The sequence below is a fragment of the Balaenoptera borealis genome (assembly GCF_965194805.1).
Source record: "Balaenoptera borealis genome assembly, chromosome: 15".
In the NCBI taxonomy this organism is placed as follows: domain Eukaryota; kingdom Metazoa; phylum Chordata; class Mammalia; order Artiodactyla; family Balaenopteridae; genus Balaenoptera; species Balaenoptera borealis.
This window is the reverse complement of record NC_138871.1, coordinates 34,317,030-34,337,502: the sequence shown is the minus strand read 5'-3', so window position 1 is coordinate 34,337,502 and position 20,473 is coordinate 34,317,030. Positions and strand designations below refer to the sequence as shown.

Genomic DNA, 20,473 nt, shown 5'->3' with positions numbered 1-20,473 from the left:
TGTAATGTTATATAATGTTATAATATATATAATATATATATTATATAATGTTAAATAAATATAATATATATATTTGATATAATGATATAATGTTAAATATAATATATATATAATGTTAAAATATATAACGTTAAAATATAATATAATTGATATAATGTTATATATAACATTGATATAATGTTATATATAACATTATAATATAATGATATAATATCCACTCTTGATATATGATGTTAAAATATCATATAATGTTAAAATAGCCACTCTTGTTAAGATCTTCACCATTCCATGCGTGTGTAGGGCATCTTTTATTGAAAAATTAATTTTACAGAGGAAAAACACCTTTTTATTAAAAGCTAGCTCTTTTTGAAGTCCTTCATTATGTAGGTGGCAATAACAAATTTTCTCTCCTTTTCCAAATGGAAATTGGCTGAGCTTCTCTCAAAGAGGATGGCAACTTTTTCCCTTCTTGGAAGTGAGAAGATAATGCAAAATTATCACTGAAAGAGAGAGAGAAATAGAGAGACCTGCTAGAGTCATCAGCTAAGGTTATTTGAAAGAGATCCTGGCTTTGTCAACTTTGCCTTCCCCAACAGATGTCCCTGAAATCAGTGGGAACCAGGATTTCAAAGAACATGGAAGTGTTTAGCTCAGTCAGATGAACAGGAGATGGAAGAGAAAAGGGAAGGCATCTCAGATCAAAGCCTGTTGTTCAACATAGAAAACAAAGACTTATACTTACAATCACAGCTGATTTTGATCTAATTCTTGGTGAAACAATGTAAACCCATATAGAATACCTCTTCATTTTCTAAAGACTGATCAGAAAGAATAATTCAGTTAAAATTTCTATGATTGTCACCATGATTAATTTCTTATCAAGAGCTACACATATCTAGAGAATTTGGAAAATCAGTTAAAAATGGCAAAATCTTCCTGAAAGTTGGACATGGATATTTTTTCCTGCCTATGTACAGTATTTATAGATGACCACATCCATATCCAGAGTGGTTGGATGTTTTTATCCTCCAATCTGGAAGTATGTGAAAGTGAAGGCATCATGTAAACTCTGCAGAGGAATCCATCCTTTCATGGACTTACATTTGAGACTAAATAAAATGTCTCTGGCAAGTTTCATGAAATTCTTCAAACACAAGGCACACTTATGTTTGAATCTCAATGAAAGGAATGGAATGTGGTTGCATGATCAAAATTTTAATATCTCCTTTTAATAGTACTGGATTACATGAGGCAAGCAATAGCATTTGGTTATCAAACAGTAAGAAAAAAATTAAGAAAGAAAGGTAGGAAAAAGATTTTTTAAAGTTGAAATCCCGAAAGGAGTCTCTGCCACATAGATTCCGGCATCAGAAAAGACTTTTCACATCTGAAATGCTGGCCACTTTCCAAATACAAGAAAGAATGCTATGTACACATATTAATAACTCCCTTCACTCGAGTTTTTCTGTTTCTCCTTCCTCTATTTCTAAAATAAGCTATTTTTAAAAGCCTAATGTTGCCAGCCTGGGAAAAGAAAAAGACACATGTATTGATAATCTGAGATTGATGATTCTTTTTAAAGATTTGGTATGTCAAAAGCATATGCTATGCCTCATGGCCAATATGGAAATGTCAGGGGTTTAATTGGCAGCTGTGAATAGCAGCACCTGCAAACAGCTCAGGGCTTGTTCCTGTGATCTGGCAACATTCTTACTTTATGCTTTAAATAAAGGCTTACTCACTGGGACAGAAATAACTGACAATGGATGATTGATGATTGCCCATCACGCAAGGGCTGACATCTACCATTCACCAGGTCCATTTATGAGTGCTTGTCCAGATTTCATTAACAGGGGCATGACATCCAGGAGCAGGCCTGCTGCAGATGGCTAGTCAGTAACCTATTCAGAACACCTAGAAGAGACCTACTTTTGTTAACCTGGAAAAACAGAGCCCTGGGATTTCAGTGTGCCTTGGGAAGACAGTTTTCAAAATTCTCTTTTCTTTTTTCTGCTTGCTGTGATGCTTTTGTTTTGTGAGAGTGTGTTTGGTTTCATGTCCAGTATCAGGTTGCCTTTAACATTTCTCTGATTCTTATTCTAAACTTGCTTGACATTTGAAGGATGCGCTCTGAGGAAAAGCCATCCTAAAGGAGTTATATTTCTAATTATTAACGTATAAGACTCTGATGTCCGGGGTTATTTAAGTTTTGAGTACAGTAATGCTTACGACTTCAATTAAGAGGGACAAAGAAAGTGCAAAGAAATCAATCCACTGTGCAAACAAATGGCCAACGTGCTTTTCCACACCAGGACATCCATCACCCACAGTGGGTGGCCTCTGGGTACAGCCAAAAACACACCAGCAAACGCGGTATATTGGAAAGAGCACTGGTGTAGCAAACGTTTCAAAATAAACACTGCTAAATTAAAGTAGCCGTGCACTGTTCAATAAAACCCAGAGCACCTCCAGGCGGGTCTGTTCTAGCATGAGGCTAACAGTTAGCTTTCCTTTCCCCCTGTTTCTTCTCCCCAAAGCTGCTTTTACCCGGTGATCATCTTTTGCACGTCTGCCTCGAGTACTTTTTCTCTCGAATTAAGGTTTGCTCTTCTCCAAAGCACTTATAAATCTTTTCAATTTTTCGTAACTGGACCACGGTGTTTTTTGCTTTAGTCTTTTTTTTTTTTTTTTTTTTTTTTGTGGTCTACCTTTGGGACGGTCATAATCCCTCCGTGTAATTTCAGGAACGTGATGAGTCATTATACTAAGTAATTGGGTCTTCTCTTAGAATTTTTCTTAAGGGCTAGTATTTCTTCTGCAACCACTTATGAATTTATTTCTCCAAATAGTGGTATTATAAGCATGTCATTAGCCAAACAGCCAATTTGTTTTTAGCCCTTTCTGAGCCTCATCATATTCTCCTAAGGAAACAGGGAAGGCTGATGCACTGCCATTTCACAGCTAGAGAAACTGGACCAGGAGAAGTGAAGCAGCTGTTCCCACATCCCACACCTCTAGCAAGCAGAAACCTTGATGAGCATCCAAGACCCCGCTTGGCACCAGGGGATCTTTCCATGGGACTATTTGATGAGTAAGGATGTGGGCTGTACCACACGAATCACCTGCTTATTCTGGTCCTTGACCCATGCGAAACAAAAACCAGAGAATGGCTACCCTGTCAACGTCCTAAAATCATTTTGTGAGCACCGGTGAGCAAGGATAGAGTCCCAAGCGTGTCCCAAGCATGTGTAAAAAGGCTATGATAGTTGCCATTCAGTACATTACTGCAAAATGAGGGAGGTCTACCTTTCCTCTGACACTGCCGAATACACATCCATCCAGTTGGCTGTCCAAATCACTTTTTGTTGGCTGTAAAATCTGGTGTCTCTCTTTTTGTTCAAGTGCATTCAGTTTTCCAGTCTCTCCCAGGAAGAGCAGCTAATTATAATATATTTCAGCAGAGAGAGAAGCAGGTGTTAGCTAAGATGTAAGTCCTAGTTTTAGCCTTGACAACTCATGCGGTTCAGCCGGATCTTAGTGTAAAGTCACCAGACAAGGCAAGTGCCATTTCATCATGTTAGGTCTTCCTAGGTTTGCAGGGGACCACATGACTACAGACTTGAACTCTGAGGTTGTACAATGACAATAATAATTGGCAATAAAGGTTGAAATGATTGAGTTGTGGTGTGTACAAAGAAACCTGGTTCATCTGTAAATCCAAATGAATCAGCCATGGAAAATGGCAAAGATCACTTGGATAAGAGGTTGAATGGTATCTATACGTTTGCTAGCTGTGCGACCTTGGGCAAGTCATTTACCTTCTCTGCTTCTGTTTCTGTAGCTGAAAACTGGAGTAATACCAGTATCAACCTGTAGGCTGTAGTGAGGATTAAATAAGATAAGACATGTAAAACACATCACTGTGCCTGTGACAGAGCTAGGTGTGCATATTCTTATTTTCAGAGAATAATTGTATTGCAAAAGGCTAAGCTCTCTGGGACAACAGCAGAGATAACAAGGGCAGAAATGAGAGAAATGTCCAGAAGCACATCCTCCTCTAATAAATGCTAGCATTTCAGAACATACCTGAAACAAATGCTTGCTCTTGAGATGAGTATATTCCTTCATTAGTGAGATCATCTCAGTTTCCATGAGCATGGCATTTACCGGCCAAATGTCCAGTCATTTCTGTGAAAATACTCCTCAAATTCTACTGATGTGTTTGTGTGCATCTCTGGGTGTGTTTGTGTGTATGTATGAGTTTCTTATAGGTTTGGAGATAGTAAGGGGCAGTGTGATATAGACCAAGCAACTAAATGATTTACTGAATTTCCCTCTTTCCAACTCGGTGTTTTGGCCAGAGCCAGTTCTGGCCCAACTCTGTTGACTGTAATTTCTGGGCTGCCTTCATGGAGCCTCCAGGGGAGTTACCAATTTTTTTTTTCCAGGAATCTGCCAAGTGCAGTGGTACATGATAGACCCTGACACTTCCCTATCTCTGGGATAAAGTAGACCATGCAGGCAGTGTCTGAGTATTATTTGAAAAATTTGTCATTTCTAGTGATGAAGAGTTAAAAAAAAATTTAAGACTGCATCTAACACCTGCATCTGTGTATACCACGCTTCCTTAAATGCTGCATTGGGGTTCTTTGCTAAGGGTCAAAATTATCCATGGTTCACTCTTCCATGCTCTTCTAACTATGATTCCCTGTGGACAAATCATCTTCCTCTTGTGACCCTAGCATGCTACTATTCATATTTTAAGATTCTGCTTAGGTTTACCCCTTCCTTGACCTCTCCAGAAAAAAATTAATCTCTCCATCCTCCGGGCTATTTTTGTTGTTGTTGTTGTTACTCACATCACTCTGTTATTGGTCAAATCAGTCATACAATCAACTGGGTCATTCCATCATTGGATGACTTGAATAATATATATATATATATATATATATATATATATATATATATATATATATATATATATATTTTTTTTATACAGCAGGTTCTTATTAGTCATCCATTTTACACACATCAGTGTATACATGTCAATCCCAATCTCCCAATTCATCACACCACCACCACCACCACCCTGCCGCTTTCCCCGCTTGGTGTCCATACGTTTGTTCTCTACATCTGTGTCTCAATTTCTGCCCTGCAGGCCAGTTCATCTGTACCATTTTTCTATGTTCCACATATATGCATTAATATACGATATTTGTTTTTCTCTTTCTGACTTACTTCACTCTGTATGACAGTCTCTAGATCCATCGACGTCTCAACAAATGACTCAATTTCGTTCCTTTCTATGGCTGAGTAATATTCCATTGTATATATGTACCACATCTTCTTTATCCATTCGTCTGTCGATGGGCATTTAGGTTGCTTCCATGACCTGGCTATTGTAAATAGTGCTTCAGTGAACACTGGGGTGCCTGTGTCTTTTTGAATTATGGTTTTCTCTGGGTATATGGCCAGTAGTGGGATTGCTGGGTCATATGGTAATTCTATTTTTAGATTTTTAAGGAACCTCCATACTGTTCTCCATAGTGGCTGTATCAATTTACATTCCCACCAACAGTGCAAGAGGGTTCCCTTTTTCTCCACACCCTCTCCAGCATTTGTCGTTTGTAGATTTTCTGATGATGCCCATTCTAACTGGTGTGAGGTGATACCTCATTGTAGTTTTGATTTGCATTTCTCTACTAATTAGTGATGTTGAGCAGCTTTTCATGTTCTTCTTGGCCATCTGTATGTCTTCTTTGGAGAAATGTCTATTTAGATCTTCTGCCCATTTTTGGATTGGGTTGTTTGTTTTTTTCATATTGAGCTGCATGAACTGTTTATATATTTTGCAACTTAATCCTTTGTCTGTTGATTCATTAGCAAATATTTTTTCCCATTCTGAGGGTTGTCTTTTCATCTTGTTTATGGTTGCCTTTGCTGTGCAAAAGCTTTGAAGTTTCATTAGGTCCCATGTGTTTATTTCCATTTTTCTAGGAGGTGGGTCAAAAAGGATCTTGCTGTGATTTATGTCATAGAGTGTTCTGCCTATGTTTTCCTCTAAGAGTATGATAGTGTCTGGCCTTACATTTAGGTCTTTAATCCATTTTGAGTTTATTTTTGTGTATGGTGTTAGGGAGTGTTCTAGTTTCATTCTTTTACATGTAGCTGTCCAGTTTTCCCAGCACCACTTATTGAAGAGGCTGTCTTTTCTCCACTGTATATTCTTGCCTCCTTTATCAAAGATATGGTGACCATATGTGCGTGGGTTTATCTCTGGGCTTTCTATCCTGTTCCATTGATCTATATTTCTCTTTTTGTGCCAGTACCATACTGTCTTGATTACGGTAGCTTTGTAGTATAGTCTGAAGTCCGGGAGCCTGATTCCTCCAGCTCCGTTTTTCTTTCTCAAGATTGCTTTGGCTGTTCGGAGTCTTTTGTGTTTCCATACAAATTGTGAAATTTTTTGTTCTAGTTCTCTGAAAAATGCCAGTGGTAGTTTGATAGGGATTGCATTGAATCTGTAGATTGCTTTGGGTAGTATAGTCATTTTCACAATGTTGATTCTTCCAATCCAAGAACATGGTATATCTCTCCATCTATTTGTATCATCTTTAATTTCTTTCATCAGTGTCTTATAGTTTTCTGCATACAGGTCTTTTGTCTCCCTAGTTAGTTTTATTCCTAGGTATTTTATTCTTTTTGTTGCAGTGGTAAATGGGAGTGTTTCCTTAATTGCTCTTTCAGATTTTTCATCATTAGTGTATAAGAATGCAAGAGATTTCTGTGCATTAATTTTGTATCCTGCAAATTTACCAAATTCATTGATTAGCTCTAGTAGTTTTCTGGTGGCATCTTTAGCATTCTGTATGTATAGTATCATGTCATCTGCAAACAGTGACAGTTTTACTTCTTCTTTTCCAATTTGTATTCCTTTTATTTCTTTTTCTTCTCTGATTGCTGTGGCTAGGACTTCCAAAACTATGTTGAATAATAGTGGCGAGAGTGGACATCCTTGTCTTGTTCCTGATCTTGAGGAAATGCTTTCAGTTTTCACCCTTTAGAATGATGTTTGCTATGGGTTTGTCGTATATGGCCTTTATTATGTTGAGGTAGGTTCGCTCTATGCCCACTTTCTGGAGAGTTTTTATCATAAATGGGTGTTGAATTTTGTCAAAAGCTTTTTCTGCATCTGTTGAGATGATCATATGGTTTTTATTCTTCAATTTGTTAATATGGTGTATCACATTGATTGATTTGCGTATATTGAAGAATTCTTGCATCCCTGGGATAAATCCCAGTTGGTCATGGTGTATGATCCTTTTAATGTGTTGTTGGATTCTGTTTGCTAGTATTTTGTTGAGGATTTTTGCATCTATATTCATCAGTGATATTGGTCTGTAATTTTCTTTTTTTGTAGTATCTTTGTCTGGTTTTGGTATCAGGGTGATGGTGGCCTCATGGGATGAGTTTGGGAGTGTTCCTTCCTCTGCAATTTTTTGGAAGAGTTTGAGAAGGATGGGTGTTAGCTCTTCTCTAAATGTTTGGTAGAATTCACCTGTGAAGCCATCTGGTCCTGGACTTTTGTTTGTTGGAAGATTTTTAATCACAGTTTCAATTTCATTACTTGTGATTGGTCTGTTCATATTTTCTATTTCTTCCTGGTTTAGTCTTGGAAGGTTATACCTTTCTAAGAATTTGTCCATTTCCTCCAGGTTGTCCATTTTATTGGCATAGAGTTGCTTGTAGTAGTCTCTTAGGATGCTTTGTATTTCTGCAGTGTTCGTTGTAACTTCTCCTTTTTCATTTCTAATTTTATTGGTTGGGGTCCTCTCCCTCTTTTTCTTGATGAGTGTGGCTAATGGTTTATCAGTTTTGTTTATCTTCTCAAAGAACCACCTTTTAGTTTTATTGATCTTTGCTGTTGTTTTCTTTGTTTCTATTTCATTTATTTCTGCTCTGATCTTTATGGTTTCTTTCCTTCTGCTAACTTTCGGTTTTTTTTGTTCTTCCTCCTCTAGTTCCTTTAGGTGTAAGGTTAGATTGTTTTTTTGAGATTTTTCTTGTTTCTTGAGGTAGGCTTGTATAGCTATAAACTTCCCTCTTAGAACTGCTTTTGCTGCATCCCATAGGTTTTGGATCGTCGTGTTTTCATTGTCATTTGTCTGTAGGTATTTTTTGATTTTCTCTTTGATTTCTTCAGTGATCTCTTGGTTATTTAGTAACGTATTGTTTAGCCTCCATGTGTTTGTGTTTTTTACGTTTTTTTCCCTGTAATTCATTTCTAATCTCATAGCGTTGTGGTCAGAAAAGATGCTTGATATGATTTCAATTTTCTTAAATTTACTGAGGCTTGATGTGTGACCCAAGATGTGACCTATCCTGGAGAATGATCTGTGCGCACTTGAGAAGAAAGTGTAATCTGCAGTTTTTGGATGGACTGTCCTATAAATATCAATTAAATCTATCTGGTCTATTGTGTCATTTAAAGCTTCTGTTTCCTTATTTATTTTCATTTTGGATGATCTGTCCATTGGTGTAAGTGAGGTGTTGAAGTCCCTCACTATTATTGTGTTACTGTCAATTTCCTCTTTTATAGCTGTTAGCAGTTGCCTTATGTATTGAGGTGCTCCTATGTTGGGTGCATATATATTTATAATTGTTATATCTTATTCTTGGATTGATCCCCTGATCATTATGTAGTGTCCTTCCTTGTCTCTTGTAACATTCTTTATTTTAAAGTCTATTTTATCTGATATGAGTATTGCTACTCCAGCTTTCTTTTGATTTCCATTTGCATGGAATATCTTTTTCCATCCCCTCACTTTCAGTCTGTATGTGTCCCTAGGTCTGAAGTGGGTCTCTTTTAGACAGCACATATATGGGTCTTGTTTTTGTATCCATTCAGCAGGCCTGTGTCTTTTGGTTGGAGCATTTAATCCATTCACGTTTAGGGTAATTATCGCTATGTATGTTCCTATTACCATTTTCTTAATTGCTTTGGGTTTGTTTTTGTAGGTCCTTTACTTCTCTTGTGTTTCCCACTTAGAGAAGTTCCTTTAGCATTTGTTGTAGAGCTGGTTTGGTGGTGCTGAATTCTCTTAGCTTTTGCTTGTCTGTAAAGCTTTTGATTTCTCCATCGAATCTGAATGAGATCCTTGCCAGGTAGAGTAATCTTGGTTGTAGGTTCTTCCCTTTCATCACTTTAAGTATATCATGCCACTCCCTTCTGGCTTGTAGAGTTTCTGCTGAGAAATCAGCTGTTAACCTTATGGGAGTTCCCTTCTATGTTATTTGTCATTTTTCCCTTGCTGCTTTTAATAATTTTTCTTTGTCTTTAATTTTTGCCAATTTGATTACTATGTGTCTCGGCGTGTTTCTCCTTGGGTTTATCCTGTGTGGGACTGTCTGCGCTTCCTGGGCTTGGGTGGCTATTTCCTTTCCCATGTTAGGGAAGTTTTCAACTATAATCTCTTCAAATATTTTCTCTGGTCCTTTCTCTCTCTCTTCTCCTTCTGGGACCCCTATAATGCGAATGTTGTTGCGTTTAATGTTGTCCCAGAGGTCTCTTAGTCTGTCTTCATTTCTTTTCATTCTTTTCTCTTTATTTTGTTCCGCAGCAGTGAATTCCACCATTCTGTCTTCCAGGTCACTTGTCCGTTCTTCTGCCTCAGTTATTCTGCTATTGATTCCTTCTAGTGTAGTTTTCATTTCAGTTATTTTATTGTTCATCTCTGTTCTTTAATTCTTCTAGGTCTTTGTTAAACATTTCTTACATCTTCTCGATCTTTGTCTCCATTCTTTTTCCGAGTTCCTGGATCATCTTCACTATCACTATTCTGAATTCTTTTTCTGGAAGGTTGCCTATCTCCACTTCATTTAGTTGTTTTTCTGGGGTTTTATCTTGTTCCTTCATCTGGTACATAGCCCTCTGCTTTTCCATCTTGTCTAACTTTCTGTGAATGTGGTTTTTGTTCCACAGGCTGCAGGATTGTAATTCTTCTTGCTTCTGCTGTCTGCCCTCTGGTGGATGAGGCTATCTAAGAGGCTTATGCAAGTTTCCTGATGGGAGGGACTGGTGGTGGGTAGAGCTGACTGTTGCGCTGGTGGGCGGAGCTCAGTAAAACTTTAATCCACTTGACTGCTGATGGGTGGGGCTGGGTTCCCTCCCTGTTGGTTGTTTTGCCTGAGGCAACCCAACACTGGAGCCTACCTGGGCTCTTTGGTGGGGCTAATGGCGGTCTCTGGGAGGGCTCACGCCAAGGAGTACTTCCCAGAACTTCTGCTGCCAGTGTCCTTGTCCCCACAGTGAGCCACAGCCAACCCCCGCCTCTGCAGGAGACCCTCCAGCACTAGCAGGTAGGTCTAGTTCAGTCTCCCCTGGGGTCACTGCTCCTTCCCCTGGGTCCCGATGCGCACACCACTTTGTGTGTGCCCTCCAAGAGTGGAGTCTCTGTTTCCCCCAGTTCTGTCGAAGTCCTGCAATCAAATCCCAGTAGCCTTCAACGTCTGATTCTCTAGGAATTCCTCCTCCCATTGCCAGACCCCCAGGTTGGGAAGCCTGACGTGAGGCTCAGAACCTTCACTCCAGTGGGTGAACTTCTGTGGTATAAGTGTTCTCCAGTCTGTGAGTCACCCACCCAGCAGTTATGGGATTTGATTTTATTGTGATTGCGCCCCTCCTACCATCTCACTGTGGCTTCTCCATTGTCTTTGGATGTGGGGTACCTTTTCTGGTGAGTTCCAGTGTCTTCCTGTCGATGATTGTCCAGCAGCTAGTTGTGATCCTGGTGCTCTCGCAAGAGGGAGTGATAGCACGTCCTTCTACTCTGCCATCTTCCTCTGGGCTATTTTTGTACAGATACAAATGAGATATTATATGTGTTAAGGTGTATGGCATTTCTTTGCTTTATGTCTAGACAGAAGTCTTTTCCAGATAGAAGTCTTTGAAAGCAGGGCCCTTTCATTCATCTTTGAATCTCCAATCATTGTCATGGCCTTTAGACATAAGGAGTAGTGTGAAAAGTGATCTCAGTGGTTCCATAGTTACTCAAGGATTGATCTAAACAAGTATATGTGATCAATAAAATTGTATGGGAATAAAAGTTCTAGCTTGGACAAATGAAGCACTTGAGAAGCATGCCTTAGATTGAAACAATTCTTCACCTGATTCCTCTGACAACACAACCCAAGCAATATTTGCTTACCATCCCCTCAAATTCCATAACTCATCAAATCCTAATTGAATAGCTAGAATATGGCCATTTAATTGGTATGCGTACATGCAAACTTTAAAAATGTTGATAATGACAAAGACTTATAAGCTTTGAGCTTTTTGAGTCTTAAGTGGCTCAGTCCCTAAGGTTTGAAAATCGTTATGGTCCTATTTTTTTCAACAGTATATTTTGTGCAAGTGACTTTCCTCTTAATTTGGAGAGAGGGAGAACACCCAAAACAATAAATAAGGACAGAATACCTAAAATAATTAAGGAGCAAGCTTTGAGGACTGGAGAACAAGCCCAATCATTGCCTCTTGGGATGGATGTTGTTCTTAGGGGGAGGGGGGGTTGAAGGGGATGAGGAGGACCTCCACACCCAATCTCCTCGAGGCTTTTAGAGCAGAAAATTCCTCACAATTTTCATTAAGGACCATTATATCAAGAAGACCATCTTTCAGCTATAACAGATTGCTCTGGGGTGTAATGTTTTTCAACTCGAGAGCAAATGTTTCTTCAATCATTTTTTTAAAGGGAGAAAGTAGTTATTTTGAATGCATGTAAAATGCAAATAGAGTGACTATGGATATTTCTTGAGCTCACACACACTAAGTCCAAAGCAGCTTTGATTTAAAAATTGAAAATTGGCAAGTGATCCATCAACACGGGCCTCTAATTGCTTTTAGTGTCTTCACAAAATAAAAATGCTATTTTAATGGCAGAGCTGTTTTCCTTTGGCAGGTGGCTATGGAGTACGCACAATACCTACAGTGATGTTTTCCCCTGAATACACAATCCTCATCTTCAATTCTGCATGCCTGTTATTGACAGAAGGCATTTTAATTTAAAAAAATGTTTTCCAAAATGCCTAAACACACATTTATGCGTTGATAGTTATTGCATGGTATTAGGTGGAAAACACACAAACTTAAAAAAAAAAAAATGTTGACTCTGTGCACGGCCACACAATGGAGTATAATGGAAACCAGAAAAGTAGAGGACTTGTGTCATTTCATAGGCAAGGCAAAAAAAAAAAAAAAAAAAAGGAGAAGAAGAAAGGAAAAAAAGAACAATTCAGTCATGTTAAAATTAGGAGACAATACTGACATAAGAAAACACACCTGACATTAAGGCAGTGGAGTCCTTCATCACAGCGAGTCTAGACACTGCCACAGCTGTGTCTGCTCTCTCCCTGAGTGATGTGCGGCCCTAGCTGGAGGGTGGCATAAGCTCAGAAGGGAATGTGAGCGCAGGGTCTTAATTAATTTCCTTCTGCGGCCGGGGGTGTGGTTGTGTGTCACGGTGTGGTTCTGCATTTGCTGGGAGGCAGCTTAGTGGGCGAGCCTTAGGTGCACTACACCTCGGCTCACCAAACCACAGGGCAAAGCCCTCACGCTCCTGAGAGGACACGTGGTCCCTTCCCAGCAGAGTTATCCGAGGCTCTGCCTGCCCTTTGGGCCAGATTTCAGCCTCATGCGCCGCTCTTTCTGGTTCCAAGGGGGCTTCCCTGGCTTGCTTGATATGGTGTGCTTGGTCAAGACTGCTGCTTGTGGTGTGCCTCGACGCAGCCTCAGACGGGTCTGAGGCTGAAAGGCAATGGACCGCGTTCTCCCTGCCTGCTGGCTGTGAGGGTTCTTCAACGGTCAGGAACACACAAAGAATCAGCGCCCCTCCCCATGCCCCTAGGGAATGGAGGTGACAGACACCTGATGGTTCTAAAATGCAGGCATCAAAATGCCTGAAAAGAACCTTGCTAATGAGATGCATAGAACATAATCCATCAAGTCAGGTACAACTCTTCATCCATGAGCTTGTCCCCGAATTATACATGGTAAATCATGACACTGCATCTAATCTAGTCTCTCCTTCAAAGGCAAAGTCTCTTTCTTCTGAACTCCTGTGACATTGATGATCTGTCTACACCCATGGTTCCCAGTTCATCTGGTAGGAGCCTGACTTTGTGATGGCCTTGGGGGAGGGTGACAGGCGGGATCCAGTGTTGCAACACTGTCACCAGCCAAAGGGAGGCGGATTTTGCTGAAAGCTTAGATGATCAATGGCAGTAACAGCCCTGAGAACCACCTTGGGGTTTGGGGGTAGTAGAGTTGAAAAATGACACTTGGGTGGTGAATTGTTTAGGTCAGGACTACCGTTTACTGTAGCCTCACTGAGGGCAGGAACACTTGGTCAGAAACAACATTTTACTATATCTCCATTGAACATCCAGGTAAAGTTGTCCTCCAATTGGGTGACAAATGGAATTATTCAAAAGAAAGCCTCTCATCCTTTCCAGGGGAGCCCTCTGGTCTGAGAGTCTGGAAAGTCAGACTCTTGTTCCAAAGCTGGGCAGCTAAAGAGTTTCCAAACCTTAGTATTTCTTCCTGAAGTTGCTGCAGCATCATTTTTCCCCACTGCATTGACAGACTAACAGAGACAAGTTTTTTGAAATTATGAAACTCACCTTTACTCCAGTTTATTCATCTGTAAAATGACATCACCAATGTGACAAGATGATGTCTAAGGTTCCTTCTGCCCTAACGCAGAACAAACTATGATTCTGATGATCATTCTCTGTAAGACTTTCTCATTGTTCTCAGATACTCGAAAGAATGTATCTTGTATATTTAGAAGCTGAACGTTTAAAATTCTTTTTAGACAGATGCTTCTTTTAAGTGGTACGCCATTTGCAAATGCCATTTGGAGCAAATTTTTTTTCTCTTATTGGATCTGAGGTGGATCACAGGGCTTTGCCTCCAAATCCCCATTGTACATACAGACAAGCCAAGGTCTGGGAGATTCATAACTTACCTAAATGCATGATTATCGTCGTCATCATCATGATCTTCATTTCTTCTTCATTTTTTTTCCCTCCAGATTTAATCTAGTAGGCCACGCTGACCTAGTTTAAGAATTTTCAAATATAAATGGTCTAAATGTTACTCTACTTGGCAAAACAAAGGCAGAGTAAGTACTTTTTCCAAATATCTCTTCAGACATGCCTTATAAGGAAGGTTTTCTTTCTAGGGGGATTTGGACTCTCATTAATCTATTTCTCCTTTCAACAATAAAATAAAAAATGGAATGAGATTATCAAAATGGCTAGTCTGGTGTGGGCCCGATAACATGCTTTTGAAAAGTGGTTTACATTCGACATCAGTTAAGCTCCCTGGGCCGGCGCATCTCAGGTCTTCTATGTGGGGCCTGACTTCACTCCCAGCTTGGACACAAATACGCTTTATTGGTTTCAAACGCCTCTCAGGATAGTTGGAAGGATGGATGAAATCCTAGGGCAGTAAGTATTAAGTCATCTGCAGAACTATAAATATCCCCTCACCCTATCTTATTCAGTATTTATACAACGACATTTTTGTGCTGTATGCCTTTTCCTTAACCTGGATATATTTATTTTAAACTTTTATTCTCTTTATCTTATATACTTTTTGATTCATGGTACAAAAGGTATGTAGTATAAAGTGAGCAATTTAGGTATTTAAAACTTGATGTGTCTTCCTTCGTGCCCTTTGGCACACATAACTATAGAGTCCAACTGCTTCTGAAGTCAGGACAGTCTGAAGGGAGTGGAAAGTCCTGAGTGTCTAGTAATCACAAGAACAATGGCAATTAAAACAGCTAACTTACTACTTAAAAATAATCCTTTCAAAGCAGTATTTCAGAATGTAACTTAAAGAAAAACAACAAGCTGCCAACAACCTACCTTATAATCTTGCTTCACTGGTTGTGATGATTGTGCTTCTAATTAAATGTGTGATTAGCAGAAGTGAGTGAATCCACACTACGGCAGATGTGGCCAAGATAAGGGTGTCATCCCTGTGCCTCACTCAATTGATTAAAATTGCTCGATACCCCTAACACTTTTCACGCCACTCGCTCAGAATCAGGTTTGTGGAGTAAATCATGAAATAAACTGCCCTCTCCTGATGTCCGTTAATGCGTGGAGCCTGGTCCTCCTCAATCCATAAGCCATTGGGAGAGGGTCCGTACTAAGTTAAGAGCGTAGCCCTTATTAAGACTAAAATTCGGGACTTCCCTGGTGGCGCAGTGGATAAGACGCTGCACTCCCAATGCAGGCGGCCTGGGTTTGATCCCTGGTCAGGGAACTAGATCTCACATGCATGCCGCAACTAAGAGTTCCCATGCCGCAACTAAGATTTCGCATGCCGCAACTAAGATTTCGCATACCACAACAAAGGAGCCCGTGAGCCTCAACCTAGGAGCCTGCCTGCTGCAACTAAGGAGCCCACGTGCTGCAACTAAGGAGCCCGCCTGCCACAACTAAGACCCGGTGCAACCAAATAAATAAATAAATATTAAAAAAAAAAATAGACTAAAATCTGATGACTAGCTGGTGGTATTTTCCCACAATGTACAAAGAAACAAAATGTAACCAGGGAGCTGGCGAGAATGTAGATTCCTAAGCTCCATGCCCAGAGATGCTGATTCTGTGGGTCCTGGGTAGGGCCCAGGGCACTGTACCTTTAAAAACAGGCTCCTGGTGATGCTGGTGACAATGTCAGGGCCCTGAACTTTGAGAAGCGCTGGAGAAGACCCTGCTGGGGATCCTGAGGTGAAAGGCTTTGCCCTGGACCTACATCATTGTGTTTGAGGTCTGGGAACTCAATGCCTCATACCTCCTACAACGTCCCATGACACACAAGTTTGTTTGAACACATTCTCCTCGTATGGAAAAGTGCTAGAGTCTAGAGAGAAGTGACGTGCTTGAACCCAAGAAACACAAAGGGACAGAGCCAACTGAGGAATCCACACCTCTATACAAAGCACAGACATCTCCCTTTGGCAGGAGGGTCTTGGCACTAAATTCTCCAGTCAAAGGCACAGGCTAAATTAATGAGCAAGGTGAAAGGGGACAGGAGGTGTCACCTCGTCAGTCCCTTTCTGTCGCTCTCTTCTCACTCTGTGCTCACTGTTCTTCAGCCCTCAGCCTGAGCTGCCAAAGTCTCTCCTGCTCACCATCTCGTCACCATTTGGTATCTCCTTCTTCAGCAGAGCTGTGACATTCTATTTATCCCTAAAGTCAAACTGTGGTGTTAAGCATCCCTAATGTGGCAGCATTGAGTCAACAAAGGGAAAAACAAGTACCTGAAGGCATTCGCAGCTGCCATCTCAGGTGGGACCTCTCACTAGTTCCTCAGCTTCAGCTGTACAACTTTTACCTTTCATGCTCTGTAAACACAACCCAGCTGGCTCCCCCACTGGCCCCCAATGGATACCCCACAGTCAACTGCTGGCCAGCAGGCTCAGCAGATGCGCTGCCTGGAGAGGATTTATTTTTATCCAGTTGGGAGAATTTGGGGAAGGATCCTGGGATTTTTGTCTGCAAGTCGTAGACATCTTATAGTATTTCTGCCCAAGCCCCGTTTTAACCCAGAATGTTAATAAAATAAAGACGATTCAGAAATGATATTCCAGGGTGTGGCTGAGAACCAGGATTTAAAAACTGTTTTAATCTCGTCTAAAAGGCCATTCCAGGACTTCCATGACAGGAAGACGAGAAGATGAAACTATGATATTTTCTACACCTCCATCATTTCTCAGCTGAAATACCCATAGCTCTTTATAAATTCTCAACTATGTTTGTTTGCAAGTGAGAACTCTTCATTTACCCCTATTCCAGGCAATACGTCTTAAGTAAGACTACACTGAAGACTTAGCAATTATTTGGTTAATTAGAAAATTTGGTAACAGTTGTTCATTCCATTTTATAAAATATTCATTATTCAAAATAACCATGGAATTGCCAAATCTCCATCCTACTTTTTGCTTGACAAAGCTTTGCAAAAGAATTTGAAGACTAAGTGTGTGTGTGTGTGTGTGTGTGTACAAGGCTGAACCACCAAAGAGATTTGTCCAAGGTCACATAATAGTTCCCTGCCATTTCCTTTATTGTCTGCCCTCAAATCCTCTTTTTGTAGTAAGCAAAGGAAGGGAAATGACGCTGGCTTCCAAATTTCATTATAAAAGCTTACATTAAAACAAAACGTATTGCATATTATAATTGCAACCAGAACCAGTGAGGGCAGCGGTTTTCAGCCTTGTGAGAACCATGGGGTGCTCTGAAATACGGCTGACTTCAATGAGCCCCGTCCTCCGTCCAGCCTGTGAATCATAGGGCATTTTCAGAAAAATAGTTACGCTGCACAAAACCCAGACGCAGTTCATGTCTAATTTTCTTTTTAGTTACCAAAATGTACGACGTAATCTTCTTAACCAAAAAAGTTATGGTCCTAGTCCTAGTGTTACGATAGTAAAGTGTTCTGTTTTCCCTAAAATGCAAGTTTGAGTTTGCATACGCAAAACTGTTTGGAAAAACAAAAACACAACTCTTCATTAAAACCTGTTTTCTTTTCCTCCCAAACAACAAGCTGCTGAACTCAACTGCTATTTTTGTATGTTGTTGTTGTTATTTCAAACCTGCTTGTGGATGTAAACACAGCTTCTGTCTCTCTTTATAGGTGCAAAGGAGTTCAATGAACTTGGGCTATAACAATGATGGCAACTAACATTTCCTGAATGCTTACCCCTCGCCAAGCCCTTTACAACCAGGAATTTATGTACTCCTGCCTGGAGAGGCAGAAATTATGATCTCCTTTTCACAAGTAAAAAATTAGGCTTAGAAAGATCAAGAATTCGCCCAAGTTCACCCTGGCTGGGCAGTGGAGGAAGCAGTGCATCTCGGCCCCAAGGCCTTTCATTCCAAGCTGCACCACTGCTCGGGCAAGACACGTACTTACCTCTGATCACACTGAGGTTCTGAGTCTCTGAATAGTCTCCCCTGCAACCACTAGTTTAACAAAGGAAATTTGGAAAATACTATTAAAAATATGGATTTTTAAATTAAGTAATTAAAGTCTTTGAACTTTAATTACTCCCAGCACTCTGAGTCTCATGGACAAAGCAAATCATACAATTGAAAGCTAAATAGAAGTTCAGCAGAGGAAAGAGACATCGTAGTTTTCTCCCCTCTTCCTCCTTCTTTCCTCTTCATAAGCCCTGCTTTGTCAAACTGAGGCAGAGATCTGTTTCACGTGCAAAGAACAGACAGCAAGGGAGTTGGGGTGGACATCTTTCTGAAAATCTTGTTTTGAGGCCTAGAGTTGAATATCACCATATGCCTGCAGGTTGACACTTGTGTTCCCAGAGCTGACATCTATGACCAATACCCTAGAAGAGGAACACTGAGTCCCTTCCATGGCAATGACATGATACTCATGTTGGGATAGACCATTCAGCCTTTAGCTTTTCTGTAATGCACTCAGGAGCCAGGCTCTGGGCCTCTGGGATGGACAGGCTTCTTCTATCAACAAGATGGACTTTTGAAGCACCAGCAGTCTTGGTGGGAGACAGACAGATCCTGTCTCCTTCAGGAGCTACAAGTAGGGAGTTCTTTCTGTTAGACTAATGAATGGCCCGTCTGGGACACTGGTTGTTTTCCTAACAACAACAACAAAAAATCCTTCTGTGTATGTAGAATTGGAACATTTTACTTACAATTCCCGTGGCCTGTTTCAAGATTTTTCACAGACTTGCCATACCTAAGACTCTATCTTAGTTTCAAAGATGGGACTAAATGTATGGTCCATATTTAACAATCTCACATTTTTGCGCAGTGCTAAGAGATGGGGTCGTTTTCCCCTCATAAGAAGAGGCATACCAACCAGAATTCTTCAATTACTTTTACTTTTGGATCCAAGTGAAGGAATAATTGAAAGGTGTATTTCAAAATACACCAAATAGGTGCAAGATTTTTCATCAAAGATGAAGTATTTAGTATGATCATGAAAGAATTCGTCAAAATTAAGTTTTGTTTTTAAATTCCATCTTTGGATATCCAAATTGTCCACATATGACCTGATGAAAAACAAAACAAAACAAAACAAAACATGACAGAGGTTTGAAAAATTATTTAAAGAAGACAACTGATCTTTTTAGAGTTTTTCCAATATGCATGCAGGCTACCAAAATATATTTACAAGTATATATATAAATATAATTTGGAAGTCTGCGTGCACTTCCGTATGTATTTATATAGATATGTCTTCCGCTCAAGTAGCAACAGTGACCTCTAGTGTGTCTTTTTAATTTTCTCACTCTGCAACTTCAACTCATTGTTTCTTTAACCTCTAGGGCATTATTTAAGCAAAATTTTCCAGTTCGTATTTGTATTTGGTCTAATTTCTAATATTGACTCTATATGCTGACAACTGATTCTGAAGAGACCTTCTTTGACCCTGGTAATGCATGATAAAGTAAGTGTGCCTTCATTAATGACTGTAATTACAGTACATAAAGCTGCCATTTACATGAATAATCACCCACCCCACCCCTCCCCCCCCCAAAAAAAGGCCAGCTTTATTTGCAAGAAGAATTTGACTTTGGCTTAAATAACTCTCTGAGCTCTAAGCCACCAGCACCCTCATGAAGTCACGTAGTGTTTGCAAGACGGCTCCTTTTTCTTGGATGAGACACCCTAGTTCTTTGTATAAAATGAATCTGAGAGAAAAATCAAAGAATCTATCTGACGGGCAAAACATTATTTTGGTGATGTGATGTGTGCTGATGTCAGGACAGAACCCACAAGAATGAAGGGCCGCAGCTCTGGCAGCCTGTGTCAGCACTTTTACTCCAAGTTCCTCTTTTCAGGAGTTTATAACATTGCAATAAAATTTATTATGGGCTGGGACTTGGCATACGGGAGCCTGGGCTAACACTGTAATGTAGTATGGAGGGCTTTTTTTTCCCAAGCAAGTGTTTTAATCTGTTGTGTCCTGTCTCCCTTTAGGGGAAGTTCAAAATAAAAGTCTGGTCGGATGGACTTGGCTCCCTTTGGTCTGTAAGTCAGAGGCAGTTGAAAAGAGCCCCGCACCTGCTCAATGGTAAACTCTTTTAGGATGATTAGGAAAAGAAAAAAAGAAAAGCAATAAAGGACTAAATGTTTCCTGCAAATGAAGGAGGCTCTTAAAATTGCAGTTGATGGAAAAGATCCTCTAGGGTTGAAGAGGGAGACATGAAAAGGTGTTCGAGATTGTTTTCTATAATTGGGTGATCTTCAGTGCCCCCCAACAGCTGGGCTTGTTGGCAAACAAGAAGCTGCATGTGGAAAACATGCTCCAATCTGTGTAAACTAAGCAAGGCATCAAAATAAGCATCATCCCCAGGTTAAAAGCAAAACAAAACATACGGAACACAGACCCCTGGAGAATCAGGCAGGAGAATGTGAG

The 20,473-nt window shown here is 40.1% G+C and overlaps 1 long non-coding RNA gene across 1 annotated transcript; it reads left to right on the top strand.

The window, feature by feature from the left end:
• The first annotated feature begins 249 nt into the window (after window positions 1-249).
• Window positions 250-19,577, top strand: LOC309612601. Its single transcript, XR_014235312.1, has 2 exons — window positions 250-3,091; window positions 17,708-19,577. It is a non-coding gene; the product is annotated as an uncharacterized lncRNA (long non-coding RNA).
• Window positions 19,578-20,473: the final 896 nt, after the last annotated feature.